The following is a 12,405-nucleotide window of genomic DNA, read 5'->3' as shown; positions in this document are numbered from 1 at the left end:
TCTCTCTTCTTTCTGTGTTCTAAGCTGTGCTTTACAGGACTGAGGAAACCCACCACGACTTCTGGTTAGGTGTCATAGTTTTGTAGTTTATGAAAAGCAATTAAAAAAATATCTGTATCCCTTTATAAAATTTCAAATATAAAATGAAAAATCAGCACTAACAGAAAATGCACATAAACACATGCTCTTAACCACATGATTTCTGCAATTATAAATTTCCTTGGCATTTGTTTCAGTTCATGTTTCCTATTATTGGCGTCAGATCCATTTCACTTAGGAATGCTAGGTGAGCAAAATTCTATAGTATGAAACTCTTTCTTCCTTGTGTTTTTATTCATGACACACAGTATTTTTTAAGTCTGAGGAATCACTGCAGCAAGTTGTAAATGATGTATGGAGTGGCAAGTCTTTTTCTACTGCATGAAAAGAGAAACTGTGCTGAGTAATGACTGCTGAGATGCACTGTTTCTTGTAATATTTAGTTTATACAAAGCTTTGGAAACCCAGCAGGCTCCAAACCTTCTGCACAGTAAGACAAAACCTTTTTTCTTTCTTTTCAATACATTTCCAGTTGAGCAATCAGTTTCATGCCCCAGGGTGCATTGCATGCCTACAGCCCTAACTATGCAAAGTGCTGGGATTAGGATTGGATCAGGAGGTGGAAATAGGAATTGCAGCCTTCTGGCCTCTCTCCGCAAAACCCTACCATCAGCGAGGGAAATTCACCCACAAGGAAATTCTGTGTGTGTGTTAGGGATGGAGGGAGGGTGTGTATGTCATGCCCATACTCTTATGCTCTTTGCTCTTAAGTGGAAAAAACATGTAGTTGGTCTCAGTCACTAAGTCAACCTCATCCTGGGTGCCCAGTCTTCTGCTGGGCAGAGAGGAAGTGCTTATATTCTGGACCAATGGGCTGTTCACCAAGACAGCATCCCTTCTGGGGCATGCTTGGAAGGGGACAGGGATGATATCAAACAAAGAGAAAGGCTTGATAATACACATATCTAGAGGGAGGCTCTCCTGAGAGTGAGTAAATGGAAGTTAACTTTCTTTTTTTTCACTGACTTCAAACTGCCAAGGACATTATTTTAACTTAGAAGTACTCACACATGCATCTGCATTACAGTTCCTTTGTAGGAAAACTTTGGTATGAAATTTCCTGAGATACAGTTGGTGAAAAATGTCTTTTTCCTTTACTTGGAACTGTGAATCCAAGTGACCCCTTCTTGTTATGTGGAACAAATACAGAAACACCAACAACTCACATATGATCTACCACCATCTCAGGTCAGCATCTCACAGCTTGAGTAGCTTGACTTGGAACTAAATGTTCTTTTCCTGCAGTATTTGCTTATTAGCAGTTCACACTATTTTTTGGAGAGAGGATGTGTTTGGAGTTAGTGGAAGAAAGGATAATGTTCATGTGCATGACCGTTGTAGAATATTTGGTCCTGTCCAAAATGTCCACAAGACATTTGGCCCATGCCAAAAGGCCCTTGAAATTTGATCCATGCCAAAATGTGTATGAGCATATTTAGTCCATGCAAAATGGTTTTGGACAGGACCAAATAAAAAATATCAAGGATCTTTTGGTGTGGACCAAGCATCTCCATCAATGTTTTGAATAGGATCAAATATGATCAAATATCAAAAATGTTTTGGACTAAATTTCTTTTGATAATTTGGACCAGGCCAAATATCAAGGACCTTTTGGCATGGGCCAAATGTCTTACGGATGTTTTGGACAAAACAAAATGTCTGCTAACCACACATGACATGTTCCCATTAGATGGATAGAAGCATTAAATGGATAAGCTAGTTTTGGGGTTCTTTGAAATTCACTGTAAGTCTTCTATAGCTCTATCTCATTTTCCTCCCATTCATCCATGACAGACCCATATGCAGCAGCACAAGTTAAGAATGAGTGAGCAGCCCTTGATATCTTTTTATCTGGTGCTCAGAGATGTGCTCAGAGATGGGCACTGCATAGATGAAATTGTTCTGAAGAGTACTAATGATCATCAAGGATATATGTGGTCATTAGGGGAAAAGTGATGGACATTGATTTCATGGCCCAGGCAACTGGAGTTAAGGTATATCTATGTGGGTGTGAATTGTGTGAATTACTGGTCTGGACTAGGACCCAGGACACCTAATCTAGCCTCTAAACACATATGAATCCAGCTTATCTTCAGCCTTTTCAGCCCTTACTTCCAGATATAAGAATTAAAGACATATTTCTATGTTAATTAACTAATTAAAATGATTCCTAAGAATACTTCACTTGCATAATAGTTTTGAATTTGAAAACAAATACCTCAAAGGTATTTGTCCCTGCCATCCACTTAAGCTGCCAGCAGGTAAATGATGATACCTGGGTTATGGTATCAGCTCTATATTGGAATTAATTTTAAAAATTAGATTCATAATTTTCTCTGTATAGTTATACTTTTCAGTGAAAATTAAATATCTACATTTAAGCACCTAAAAATAATAAAGTATATATATATATAAATGGAGAATTTTAAAAGGATTTTAAAAAGTAAAAATACATGAGGCTTTTAAATTGAAATTTGTATCATAATCATATTCATGTCATCTTATAACAATTTCTCCTTTTTTCTCCATTATATTAAGCCCTCTAATGTTTCAAGTTTGAAAGATACTAAAATTCAAGCTAAAATAACTTTTATATTTCTCTCTTTAATAGAATGGCTGTAGGTATTTTCTGATAATTCCATGAAAATTTCAGGTTGACATCCTGGCATTACCAATCAAGCCCTCTGAATGATCAGATTTCTGGTAACTTGCCCTTCCACAATTAGATTAAATTAAAATTTAAAGTTTTAGAAAGAGATCAAGATGGAGGAGTAGGAGGATGTAGAGCTCACCTCCCCCCACAAACACATCAAAAATACATCTATACGTGGAACAATTCTCACAGAAAACCAACCGAAAACTATCAGAAAGATCTTTTATACAACCAAAGTTATAAGAAAGATTCCACGTAACCAGGTAGGACAAAAAACCAACAAAGTCATCAGGACATGAATGGCAACCCTGGGAAGTAGCTGTGAAAGAGGGAAGGTCCACATGGGTGGCTCCTTATCCTGCGAAAACCCCTTGCCTTCTGGGAGGTCTACCAGGACAGACAGAGGGACTGGTGCGGTCTGAACTCCGCTCGTGAGGAGTGTGCACATGCTGGCTTCCTAGCAATCAGGGCAGAGAGAGACCAGCACTGATGTTTGCCACCTTGCAGTGCTTCCCAGACCAAACATGCCCTGAGAAGGGCTGCCAGTATGTGCAGCAGCTAGTGCTGAAACTTGGGCTTCAGGGGACAGACCCTGGAAGAGGACTCCGTCTAGCTGTGTGAGACATCTCAGAGGCCTTGGAATGTAGTGAGGGCTTAACCTCAGAGCCCACTGTTAGTGCACATAGGGTGGTGTGTGGGCCCCCTGTAGGAGCCCCACTGTCAGCATGCTCACGTGTGGGCATGGCTCCAGCAGCAGTGAGTTGTGTAAGGGTGCACAAGGCATTTGGGGGCAAGGCTGACATCAGAGCCCATTGTCAGTACTCCCACAGCAGTGGCGGGTTTGGGAGCAGCAGACTTTGTTGGCAATCAAACCATGTGGCAGGCAGCATCACAGAATTGCGTATCTCCAACACAGAGCCCCTGGAAAGGAGTATGCAGTGGTTCCTTTCCCAGCAGGAGCACTCAAGTTCCATCTCACAATGCAGCTTGGAGTGGGATCTGGGGCAGAGAGGCCCTAGGAGAGCCCTACCATAGAGACAGGCTAAGTCTCAGATGGCAGCACAACCATCTCAATTCCTGTAGCCATAATGCCCTGGTCCCCAGCAACAGCCTAGTACTAGGTCTGGGATGAACACAATGCAGAAAGGGACGTGACTTTTTGCCACTTCTGGGGAGAACCACAGACACCTGTATGGGCACTGCATAGGTTCACTGTGATCACACGGGCCTCACTTGCTTCAGCTGTCACCTCCTTCAGGACAGAGCACACACTTAAGGGCAACAGCCTTATCGAACCTGACCTTCAGGGCTTCTACTCCAACAACTGGGGTGTCACCCCAACAGAGTGACAGCCATGAAGAGAAGAGGAGGCCTCTAAACATCTAGTGCAGGCTCTGGTCACCACAACACCAATCACACCCTTATCAAAGAGATAATGGCCAGCATACCCTGAGGAAAGACATAGCAGGCATCCATACCAAAACCAGCCCTGGCACCAAAAATGTGGGACTCAAACAGTACACAGGGATGATCCCACATAAAAACAGCACTTCAAGACCACAGTAGATAACTGTTTCTCCTAAAGTCATAGAGTCGGAGATATTTAAGTAAGATGAAAAAGCAGAGGAACTACTCCCAATTAAAAGAACAAGAGAAATCCCATAAAAGAACAAACAATGAAACAGACCTCTCCAGTCTACTAGACCCTGAGTTCAAAAAGGAGGTAATAAAAATGCTAAAGGAATTAAGAAAGATTATCAGTAGAAATGCAGATCACTTTAACAAGGAACTAAAAACTATAAAGAGGAACCAATCAAAATTAGACAACTCAATTGCCAAGGTAAAATCCCATTTAAAAGGAAATAAACAGCAGACTAAATAATGCAGAAGAATGAATAAGTCATCTAGAAGACAGAATAATGGAAATTACCCAATCAGAAGAGTGGGCAGAAAGACAAATAATAATAATAAAAAAAAAGGAAAGCAACATACAAGATCTATGGGATAATATAAAGTGTGCCCACTTGTGCATAATAGGGGTTCCAGAAAGAGAAGAAAGAGAGAAGGGGATCAAAAATGTATTTGAAAAAATAATGGCTGAAAACTTCCCAAACCTAAAGAAGGAGACAGATATCCAGGAATGGGAAGAATAGAAGATCCCAAACAAGATGAACCCAAACAGACCTACACTAAGACATATCATAATTAAAATGGCAAAAGTTAAAAAGATTTTAAAGGCAGCAAGAGAAAAACAAAGAGTAAGTAACAAGGGAACCCCCATAAGGCCATCAACTGATTTCTCTACAGAAACTTTGCAGGCCAGAAAGCAGTGGTATGATATATTCAAAATTATCAGTAGAAATGAAAGAAAGAAAAAACCTGCAACCTAGGATACTCTAACCAGGAAGATTATCATTTAGAATAGAAGGAGAGACAATCTCTCAGAAAACAAAAACTAAAAGAATATAGCAATACTAAAGCTAACCTAACAGAAATATTGAAAGGTCTTCTCTAAATAGAAAAGAAGCAAGAATCTATAGGAAGGGGAAACACACAATAGGAAAGGCAAATATATAAAAGGAATGAAGATCACTTAAATAAGCCAGTACATAGATTAAAAAATTGTTTTGTGAAAGTAATCATAACTATAATTAACAGCAAAAGGATATACATGAAGACGTAAAATAGGACATCAAAATCACAAAATGTCAGGGAGGGAAGTAAAAAATGTAGATCTTTTAGAAAGTGTTTAAACTTACATGACCATCAGTCTAAAGCAAGTAGATATAGTTATGGTTTAACATACTTGAAAACCAGGGTAACCACAAATCAAAAACACACAAGATATTCACAAAAACCAAAAAGAAAGTGATTTAAGGATAATACAAAAGAAAAGCATCACACCACAAAAGTAAAAACAAAAAGAAAAAAGTAAAAAAGAACTATAAAATCAACTGGAAAACAAGGTTTATAATGGCAATAAATATATACTTAATTAATTTTAATGTCAATGGACTAAATGCTTCGATCAAAGGCATAGAGTGGCAGATTGGATTAAAAAACAAGAGCCTATAATATGCTGTCAACAAGAGACTCACTTTAGGGCAAAAGATACACATAAATTGAAAGTGAGGGAATGGAAAAAGATATTTTCTACAAATGGAAATGACAAGAAAGCAGGGGTAGCAAAACTCATAGAGATAAAATAGACTTTAAAACAAATTCCATAAAGAAAGAGAAATAAGGACACTATAATGATAAAGGGATCAATCAAGAGAAGGATATTATACTCATTAACATATATCCACTCAATGTAGGAGCACGTAAACATATAAAACAAATAATAAAAGACATAAAGTCATAAACTGACATGAATACAATAATAGTAGAAGACTTTAACACCCCACTGATATCAACAGACAGATCTTCCAGACAGAAAATCAATGAGGCAACAGAGATCCTAAATGACACAATGGACCAGTCATACTTAACGGATATCTACAGGACGCTACATCCAAAAAACCCAGAATACATATTCTTTTCAAGCACACATGGAACATTCTTTAGGACAGACCAAAAACCAGGTCATAAAACAAGATTCAACATACTTAAGAGGACAAAGATTATTTCAAGCATTTTTCTGACCACAATGATATGAAACTAGAGATCAACCACAGAAAGAAAAACAGGAAAAAAAAATTACATAGAGACTTAACAACATGCTACTAAAAAAAAAAAAACCAATGGGTCAGTGATGAAATCAGAGGGAATCTGAAAATACCTCAAGACAAACAACAATGAAAACACAACCTTACAAAATCTACAGGATGCAGCAAAAGCAGTTCTAAGAGAGAAGTTCATAGCAATACAGGCCTTCCTCAAGAAACAAGAAAAATCTCAAATAAACAACCTAACCTACCACCTAAAAGAATTAGAAAAAGAAGAACAAACAAAATCCAAAGTCAGAAGGAAGGAAATAATAAAGATTACAGAGGAGAGAAATAAAATAGAGATTAAAAAATAGAATAAAACCAAAAGCTGTTTTTTTTTTGAAATGGTAAACAAAATTGACAAGCCAGGCTCACCAAGAAGGAGAGAGGACCCAAATAAAACAAGAAATGAAAGAGGATAAAAAACAACCAATTACTGCAGGAAATCAATAATCATAAAAAAATACCATGAGCAGTTATATGCCAACAAATTGGACAACCTAGAAGTAATGTACAAGTTTCTAGAAACATACAGACTGCCAAAATTGAATCAAGAAGAAACAGATAATTTGAACAGACCAATCACTAAAGGTGAAATAGAATCTGTAATAAAAAATAATAAAATAAATTTCAAGAAATAATTAAAAATTTTTTTAAAATTAAAAATAAACAAACAACAAATGAAAAAACCTCCCTGCAAATAAAAGTCCAGGACTGGATGGCTTCACTGGGGAATTCTACCAAACCAACCTACAAAGAAGAACTAATACCACTCCTTTTCAAACTCTTTCAAAAGATTAAAGAGGAGGGAATATTCCCAAAGTCATTCTATGAAGCCACCATCACCCTGATATCAAAACCAGACAAAGACATTAAAAAAAAAGAAAATTACAGGCCAATATCTTTGATGACTATAGATACAAAAATCCTCAACAAAATATTAGCAAACTGAATACAACAATACATTCCAGGGTTGCAAGGATGATTCAACATATGGAAAATCAATCAGTGGGATATACCACATTAACAAATGGAAAGACAAAAAATGTATGATGATCTCAACAGATGCAGAAAAAGCACCTGATAAAATTCAACACCCATTCATAATAAAAACTCTCACCAAAGTGGGTACAGAGGGAACATTTTTTAACATTATAAAAGCCATTTAGGACAAACCCACAACAAACATAATAATGGTGAAAAGCTGAAAGCCTTCCCACTAAATTCTGGAACAAACAAGGATGTCTATTCTCACCACTTCTATTCAACACAGTATTGGAAGTCCTAGCCATAGCCATCAGACAAGATAAAGAAAAAAAAAAAGGTATCCAAACTGGAAGGGAAGGGGTAAATTTGTCATTATATGCAGATGACATGATACTCTATATAAATAACCCTAAAGACTCCACACAAAAAATATTAGAACTATAAGTGAATTTAGCAAGGTAACAGGATACAAGATTAACATATAGAACTCTGTTGCATTTCTTTACACTAACAATGAAATATCAGAAAGTAAAAAAAAAAAAAAAAATTCCTTTTTAATATTGCATCATAAAACATACCTAGGAATAAACCTAACCAAAGAAGTTAAAGACCTATAAGCTGAAAACTATAAAACATTGATAAAGGAAACTGAGGTTGATTCAAATAAATGGAAAGATATCCCATGCTCTTGGACTGGAAGAATTAATACTTTTAAAATGGCCAGGCTACCCAAAGCAATCTACAAATGAAATGTGATCCCTATTAAATTACCCATGACATATTTCACAGAACTAGACCAAATAATCCTAAAATTTATATGGAATGACAAAAGACCCAGAATTGCCAAAGTAATCCTGAGGAAAAAGAACAAAACTGGAGGCATAACTAACTCAGACTTTAGACAATACTACAAAGCTACAGTAATCAAGACAGTGTAATATTGGCACAAAAACAGACATATAGATCAATGGAACAAAATAGAGAGCAAGAAATAAACTCACACACCTATGGTCAATCAATCTATGACAATGGAGACAAGAATATACAATATACACAGTCTCTTCAGCAAGTGGTGTTGGGAATGTTGGACAGCCTCAGGTAAATCAATGAAATGATAATAAATAAATTATAATAAATCTAAAAATAATACAAATGAATCTATATAAAGAAACAGACTCACAGACATAGAAAACAAATTTATGGTTACCAAAGGTGAAAGGGAGGGTGGAGGGATAAATTAGGAGTATGGGATTAACAGATGAAAACTACTATACATAAAATAGATAAGCAACAAGGATTTACTGCATAACACAGGGAATAATCTTCAATATCTTGTAATAACCTATAAGGAAAAATGATCCGAAAAATATATATATATAACTGAATCACTTCGCTGTACACCTGAAACTAACACAGTATTATAATAAACTATACTTCAACAAAAATCAACCAATCTTCTTGCTCTTCCATGCCTGTTATGACTGCCTTTTTATGATTAAATAACATTTTTTCCTACCTCATTGCCTCTCATTATTTGACTTTTTTGTTCAACTTTGGTGATTTTTCTCCTTTGATCTAGGTTTGACTTTGGTAATCTTATTGCTCCCTTTGCTTTAAATAGTCACCTATTAAACATCTCTAAGTGAAGACGAAGTACTTAGGCCATCTATGAAATTGTTTTTTCTCTGCTTTACAAAAGTCTAGTTGATGCAAATACTGACCCAAATTTTGAAAAAAAAATTTTTTATAGGCCCACAGTCCTAATTACAACTTTTGTCACCTGGATCCTGAATCCTCCCAACCCACCTCTGTCTTGAACTGTGATGATGATGGTGATGATGATGATGATGACTTATGATTATATGTATCTAGGACTTACTATGTGCCAGACACTGTTCTAAGTGCTGTATACATCTTAATCCATTTAATTGTCACAAAAGCATTTGAAACTAGATAGATTACTATCTCATTCCTCATTTCACAGATGAGGAATCTAAAGCCAAAGAGGCTTAGAAAGCTGGCCAAGACTATGACAATATTAAAGTCTGAAACAATTTCAGACCTCTTGTTTTAGCCACTCATTAATCCAGTTATGGAGTTCCTGAAGAATTTATTCACACTAATTAGGAAAAAATGTAGACTTTTCTGACAATTTTGACATGGAGACAGAGAAGGGCTTACACTATGCACCAATAGTAAAAAAAAAAAAAAAAAAAATCTAAAAACACGAATTGCGTATTTTATTCTCTGAAATTCCTTCTTGGCAATGCCATCCCCTATAGGACATTTCTGTGTGTTGGCCACTCCCACGCAGCTATCCTCTGGCAACTGTCTGCAGCTTCTGATTTTCCCTGCAAACTTCTGGTTCTCGCTCCTCAATTGTACAGAACATTCAGGTCCTTTCATCCCTTACTCCCCCACTGCGCTACAAAACCATCCAAGTATTCAGCTACAACCTGCCATCCCCACAATAAACTCCACATCCTCAGAAAGCAATAAGAGTATATAGTGATGAAATATTGTGATTCTATCAGAACTTGTTTCTATTAGCTACACAGCCCTTGTAATTATCATTTTAATGGCTCATTAAATCATCTCCTGGCTGATGTTACATAATTAATAAACTACTCTTTTATTGTTGAATATTTTGGTGGTTTTTAGTGTTTTGTTGTTTTGCTTTATAAACCACCACAATAAACATTTTTATTCCTTTGTACTTAGCACCTGTTATTATTCTTTATTATTCTGAATTATTTCTTTAGGATAAATTACAAGAGAGATTACTGGGTCAAAGGATAGGATTATCTTTATGTTGCATTATTTTCCAAATAGGTTGTATCAGTTAACAGAGCTGTCAGTTGTGTATAAGTTAAAAGTCATAGGAAAACTCTGTCAACATTATTTCTATTTTCCTACTATGCAGAAGGATGAAAATACTTGCCTCATACATTTGTTTTCTATTTGTATTTTCTCTAGTGTGATTGCTTTGTCCACATTCTTGGATCATTGCCTACATGGTGAATATTTTTCTTTGTTGCATTTTTAGTTTTTTGAATTTTAAAATTTTATTTATTTTTTCATACAGCAGGTTCATATTAGTTATCCATTTTATACATAGTGTATATATGTCAATCCCAATCTCCGAATTTGTTTCCTTTTTAGATTTGAATACCATTTGCACTCAAAGCCCACTAAATTTTTGTCTGCTATACTGGTAGCAAGTAATTTAACTTTTTATATTTTTCATTTTAGTAAAGTTTTGTATTCCAAGGATATTTTAAATATACTTTGGTCTTTCCCTATGTGATTGCTCTTTTTGCTTCAAAGGCAAGAAATCCATCTCTTCCAGAGATCAGATAACAATTTTATTTTCTCCTTTAAAGCAATAGTTTTTTCTCTCTATCATAGATTTGGAATATATTTTGGAGTCTAATCTGATATTCATTGTTGAAATAGGATTTTGTTTTTCCAAATTCTCAAAAACACTGTTTTGTCAAGGGCAAATTTTATTTTCATGACAGGAGTTACTTGAAGGATTTGGTGATCGGAAGAGTCTGAATATTGGTTTCTGTGCAGGATGAGGCCAAGAAGAGAGGAGTGGTGAAAGGAAGAGCACAAAAGGGGCTACTGGAAATATGGAAGGCAAAGTATCTATTTTACAGTATAGGCTTTGGCAGTCCCTGTGCTGGAATTTTCAATCAGGCATGAGACCTTGTGTTACTCCCTGTGGTGTAAGAACAAGACTGATGGGTTAAACTGCTTTAAGGTAGCTTAGAACAGTAGCCTAAGGACCTATCTTTTACTCCAGTATGAAGATTTTTGGAATAATTTTTTTTTAAAAAGAAATATTATAGATTTATTTTTATTTATTTATCTTTGGCTGTGTTGGGTCTTCATTACTGCACGCAGGCTTTCTCTAGTTGCGGTGAGTGGAGGCTACTCTTCGTTGTGGTGCGGGGGCTTCTCATTGCAGTGGCTTTTCTTGTTGTGGAGCACAGGCTCTAGGCGCGTGAACTTTAGCAGTTGTGGCTCGTGGACTCTAGAGCACAGGCTCAGTAGTTGCACCGCGGCATGTGGGATCTTCCCAGACCAGGGCTTGGCTGGATTCTTAACCACTGTGCCACCAGGGAAGTCCCAAAAGAAAGTTTTATTTAAACTTTTTTTTAAAGAAAAGGGAATTTGAGTTTTTTCTTTTATCCACTGAGGACATTAAAACAAAATTTTAACTTTGTTAAAATTAAAATAAACCTCTGTAAAATTAAAAGATCCTCATAGTTTTCTGCCACCTTTCCCTAAAGACATCTTTGATAACAAGGCTGGTCAAGTCTCATTCACATTTGGGAGCTCACAGAGGCAATGAGGGCCAAAATCCCATGAGGGTCATGGTTCTTTTCTAGACTCAAGAATAACCCAACCCCTGTATTCCATGTGCTGAACCAGGAGTAAAAGGGTCACATTGACCAGAAGACAGTGATAGTCACTGGGCATATAGCTCAGAATTTTTCTCCTTTTCTGAGCGGCTCCCCCGCTTTTCTTTTTCTTGTGTTAGCTTCATACAGCTATCCTGCTTGGTTTTATCTAAAGCCAGAATTTTTCTACAAAGTAGAAAATACAGGTACCTGAAGAAAGCTAAGCTCTATGTGATAATTCAGATATTTTACACAGCTGTAGTCCTTTAATTTCCTTTATAGTCACAAATTCACAGACTATAAATACCGATCTAAAACACAAATATATTTCTTTAATAGCTTGACTCCTCAGTAAACAGGGATCCTTCTGTTACGAAAGAATTCTCCTTTGAAGAATTAGGTCTACAGTCAGAAAGCCAGCTTATTAGTACACAGAGTGTGTCTCTCTGGCTTGGGCGCGGGAAGGGTAAGCAAAGGGAGAGGGATAGGACACATACCAGGAGTTTACTTCTCAAGAGCGTTCTCTGTACCATCAATGACTGCTCTG

This window comes from Orcinus orca, chromosome 2 (genome assembly GCF_937001465.1).
Source record: "Orcinus orca chromosome 2, mOrcOrc1.1, whole genome shotgun sequence".
Lineage (NCBI taxonomy): Eukaryota > Metazoa > Chordata > Mammalia > Artiodactyla > Delphinidae > Orcinus > Orcinus orca.
The sequence above is the reverse complement of the archived record's forward strand: the minus strand, read 5'-3'. Positions refer to the sequence as shown.